The 5,415-nt window shown below is 29.8% G+C and overlaps 1 protein-coding gene across 1 annotated transcript in view; it reads left to right on the top strand.

Annotated features, from left to right (window-relative positions):
• The first annotated feature begins 435 nt into the window (after positions 1–435).
• Positions 436–5,415, top strand: part of LOC108692283 (synaptic vesicle glycoprotein 2B) — a 24,873-nt gene continuing 19,893 nt past the window's right edge. The window contains exon 1 of the mRNA XM_018200473.1: positions 436–492. The gene's annotated coding sequence lies outside the window, so the exon portion shown is untranslated. The remainder of the gene's footprint in view (positions 493–5,415) is intronic.

Consider the following 5,415-nt stretch of genomic DNA (forward strand, 5'->3'; position numbering starts at 1 on the left):
CGAAAGAATGGAAACGTGAAATTAGGCGTTAACACGGATTGTCACGCACGAGCGTTCACGCACGTGGAATACACGGTCCACTGGAACAAAGCCGGATGAATGCACGATAAAATGATGTTATACAGGATGGCAAATAATTCATATTGAATTTTATCGTCTACGATAAATCTGTGAATGATGCCATCTTAGAGATCTCAAAGATTCACATTTGCCGAAGCAATATCTTCGCGAACGCCCCGTTTTCTCGGGATAAAAGATTCAGAGCGCCCGAGTCACGATTCGTGAGACACATTCTACTTTCTTCTCTTATTTGCGACACGACATAATACTACGCGTGATAGAAATCCATTCCACAATGTATTCTGCCGGGACTAGGGTGGGGGATCCCGAAGTGTCTTAGCGCCCTATATAAGCTTTGTGATTTCTCATGTCACCTTGGTAGTTCCCCAATTCGGGCGAACACTTCACAAAGCTTAGCAACTCTCATACTTGGTAAGTCTTTCATATTGTTTCTTAAATCATTTTTATTTTTAAATTGTTATTATTGTTTTTAAATCATTATTATTACTCTTAAAACACTTTACATTTTTAAATGATGCGTCAGCGAAAAATGGAGTCAAGGATTCCGAATCAACTCGAGTTTTTTGCCAATTAAAAATGTCATTCTATTAAATAATGTTTGGATCTTTAATTATTCGCTTTACAATTGTATGTGATAGAATTCTACTGCTAAAATTCTTATAATATATTTTTTATGATACAGTTTCTTTTATGTAACAACCATATTACGCACGGAAAAATACATGCTATATGCTAGCGATAATTTTTTGTTTCAAGTATTTTAAAAGTTCATATATCCGCAAATTTATATCATCGGTTTATTACAAATATCAAATTTATTTAAAATATAATCTAAAGCCTAATAAGTTTAATAAAAGATTATTAAATTAAAAAAGTTTTCAATTTGCTTAATCGCTTCTTCGATCAATTTTATAACAAGAATTCTTTAAAAAAATTAATTCTTTTGAGTACATAATAATGAGTTTTTTCTAAAATTTTTATTAATAAATATATTTTAAAATTAACAAGAAAATATCGTTATTAAAAAGAAGGAAGTAAATTAAGTAATTACTTTTTTAGTAATAGAATGATATTTTTCAGTGTGTACAAATTTTAAAATCCAAATATAAATTGTACGAGTATTTAAGATTCAAGGAACTTGTATATTTATTTTAATAAGAAATTTTGAATTTGCATTTTGAAATTTTTTAAATAAAAACTAAAATACCTAAACTTGCTAAAGTCTAGCAAAGAAGCTAATGTTATTTGTTATCATTTTGGCATCAAAATGACGTTAAAGACGATAGTAATAACAAAATGACGTCAACTTATTTGCTAGAACTTATTTGATAATTTTTAAGTAATAATTATACATGTGTAAAATTATCTAATTAATCTAAAAAATTATCATGCAAGTTCGGTTATTAATTTTCAAAATTTAAAAATAAAAATTTCTTACTAAAATAAAGATATAAAGTGCTTCGTTAATCTTGAATATACGAAGAACTTGTACAATTTACATTTGGAATTAGAAGAACACGCTAATGCTAATCAAGGCATTATAGTGGTGAATATGATAATCGCTGTGAATATGTCGCAACTTTTTTCTGCGAAACCAGCCTTTTTAGAAAAAAGTTAATCTTTTTACAAAAAGACTAAAATTAGACTAGCTGCCACTTTACATAAAGGATAACTTTTTTGCAAAAGAGCTAATTTCGCAAAAAGGCTGCGATAATTATACTTTTCCAATGAAATTATTCTTTATCAAAAAAATCAATAAACGATATGCTAGTCTGTTAGATGGATTAAAAATATTGACAGTACACGTTCTTTCATTTATTCGAAGACCATTGTATGTTAGCGTTTGGTCAAAGACGCGCTAAGCGTCCCAAGTGAAAACTTTTCATTTAGCATGAAAATCTAAAAATGTACAGCAAACAAGGTTGCACCGAAAATGATTTATGTCATGTGATCCCTTCCTCCTCCAGAACGACAATGCAGACGATTCATTTCTTTAAGTTGTAACCGGTTGAAACCGCTACCACAGTTTATTCCCTGACGTTTACATAACCGGTTGAAACCGCTTTCCGAGGATCTTGATGTTGGTTTATAGAGGGTTGGATCGCGACAATAATTCGTTTGATTAATTATAATATGCACACGCGGCGACACGCTCGCAACATGCGCTCGTTACGTCCTCCTTTTCCTTATTTTTATATTCAGATGCCTTGATCCTATAGATATCGGGTCGCAGCGTCCGGTATTTTTATGATAACCTTCGATCTCGCCGAGGAGTAGTGATCCTTGCTCCAGTCACAGCGAGGTCGATACGTTATGACTGTCATCGTTCGCGTACACCACTCGCCGATTATTTTTTATTTTTTTTAAAGCGCAATGCGCCTTATTGATAATTAATGGTAGTGATGTCATAAATAAGCTCGAAAAATTTCCAAGCTGTAAAAGACTTAGCCCCCGCGAAGGACACACTCATCCTTGCACGTATGTGTCTCCGCCCCTCCAACGCACCGCAGTTAGAAACAATGGCCACTATATACTCGCCGAGTATATTGGTTCATATTAGTGGGAGATATCAGGTAGTTCTCTTTTAGCGTTTCAACGTTCCGACACTCGTTTCATTCGCAAGCCAAGCTCGTGGGTCAAGCGTCATTGTCGAGTGACAAATGCTAAACTTGCGACTCGTCTGACTTGACACGATCGGGCGAGGAACAGTTAATCGAACATTAAACCAACATTGAAATCCCGGGAGTCCCGGGTCTCGTGGATCACACGTGTAATTATCACATCTCGCAGATGTATCCAGGTGCGTTCTCGCCGCGTCATTGAAAACCATCACGAAAATCGCCCGGCAAATTATCGTCTATATCAACGCTTGACTCATATCTTGTATTTTCTGACAAATTGTAGCAGTAATTTTCGATAACAATAATTTTCTATCGCTAAAATACTTTGTGGAAGGTGCGCACGTACGCTATGATATATTACCAAGAATGTTAGATATTTCACGATTGTGTGATACGCTTGCTTGAGTGAAATATGGTCTCTTTCTCACACAAGACGGCGGAAATTTACGAGAATTGTAAGAAGTGATTACAACACATGTCATGAAAATTTGACATCAGCGCAAGAGATACCGTCCTTCAAGGAGTTTGCAAGCACACAGAAAAAGTCATACGACCTGTAGAACTCTGCGGAATAGGAAGTATTTTTCACGGATAAATATTTCATCGAATCCTTTCAAAAGGAAGATTATACATACATGGGGTTTGATTAAGAATCGCCAAATCAAAGTAAGTTTTCAGAGCAAGCGTATCATTCTCGTGTTCGTAATATCGAAATTATTGGTATCAAAACTTATTAATATCTAATCATTTCTTCTTTTTTTTTATAAATTTCGTCTTTATTAAAAATCAATTATAAAAATTTTTTTTTATTTTTTTATTATAAAAATCAATACTGTAAAAACGTTTTTAGTGAATGCAGATACTGTTTTAATCGGATTGACGTCGACTAGATTTTTATTTCTTACTGAAAATTGATTACGAAAAGCGGTTAAAGGCGGTTTCAAAAATTTATTTTTCACTCCTTGGCAAACTCTTTTGACACACAACTTTTTAGTATCTAATCATCACTAGCGTCTAATTACTTCAATTAATAAATAATTAATAAGAATGTTGAGCCCAAATTTTATGCCATTGTCTAACAAAATGCGAGCGGTATTTCAAATATTCTGTGCACTTTTTTCTGCTAATTTTGTCGAAAAAGTGAGATTATGATTATTTTTATAATTTTTATAATTTTGAGATTGGCCGTAATTCTGTACGCACAAATCATTTGATTCTTTAGTGCAGCGTTCTTTAATGTGCGTACCACTTGGAGCTCTTCATAGAACTCGACCTCGTTTCGTTTTCGCATGTTAGCATTAAAAATTAGTATTGTTAGTTCGAAGATGTTGATGCAAAATATAATTCAGAAACTATTATTTAACAAATATAAATACAAAATGTGGGCTTACTAATATTACAGTTTTATTAGGATAAAGCGATTAAAAAATCTTTCTATATAAAATAAAATATTGCCTTACATATACTATTACATTAATTGTTCTAATGATATATAATTCCAAGTTAACTATTCTTTTTTTTTGTATTAAATATTTTTAAAAGGAGTATTTAAAAAATAATTATTTTTGTTTATACAATTGTAAAAATTATATAATTTTTTTTATTAAAGATTAAATTTCTTCATTTGTACGCTCGATATATAATGTATGTTTGGTTTAAGTATATACATTCAGTTACTATATTAAATAACAAAATTATAAAAAAATATTTAGTAAAAAAATTATTTTAATTAAGAAAATCAACACAAAAAATATATTAACAGTATTAGCTAATAGTTTAATAGAAAATAATCTTATTGATTCAATAACAGCACTAATGAAACATACAATATTTTATGATAACATCAAAGCTATAAACCAAGAGCTATAATTGTTTCATTAATGCTCAACTGCTATTAAATCAAAATTATTTTCAATCAGTCTTTTATTAATTAATGTTTAATAATATTAATAGTTTAATAGTATTGATAGTATTAATCATTTTTCTCTATATAATGACTTAAACAAAAGTTTTAAATTATCATATTTTAAAACGTTTTTTACCAGTTTTATTTTTTAAATGGAATTTAAAGGGATATCTGTTTTATCATAATTTTGTAAGATATTTTATGATATAATAAATAACAATAATTATTTAATAGTGTATATACAATAACATGTAATTTTTGATAGTTGTTTGAGATATTGTTATTGCTGTTAGATCTTTATCATAAACATAATAAGTACAGACTGCGCATTCCCTGATTCTCAGCATTCATGTTCCGTTAGAAAAAAATTGAATTTCTCTCAGCATCTCTTTTCAATTTGATATTTTAAAGAGAGAAACACCTGTAATTTAAGCTACCTTTGTCTTTCTAAATAGATAATGACAACTTCATAGAAATGTTACAATGTACTTTTATTATCATCTATCTATGATATTTATAAGTGCAAAAACAAATGTATTTGATAAAAAAGTGTTTCTAATTTTTATTTAAAATATTGTGTGTGTGCTATGATTAATAAACATTTTTATTGAAAATATTTTGTTTCTTTTTGCTCATATGCCCAAAACATAAGTGACAATGTATTTTATTAATAATTATTGCAAAATTAAACTTATTGCACATTATTGAATTTATCATAAAATAATTTTTTAATGAAATTCTTACACAAATTGCAATAAAATAAGTATATATATTTTATTTGAAAAAAATAAAACCATAATTAAAAAT

This window comes from Atta colombica, unplaced genomic scaffold (genome assembly GCF_001594045.1).
Source record: "Atta colombica isolate Treedump-2 unplaced genomic scaffold, Acol1.0 scaffold68, whole genome shotgun sequence".
Lineage (NCBI taxonomy): Eukaryota > Metazoa > Arthropoda > Insecta > Hymenoptera > Formicidae > Atta > Atta colombica.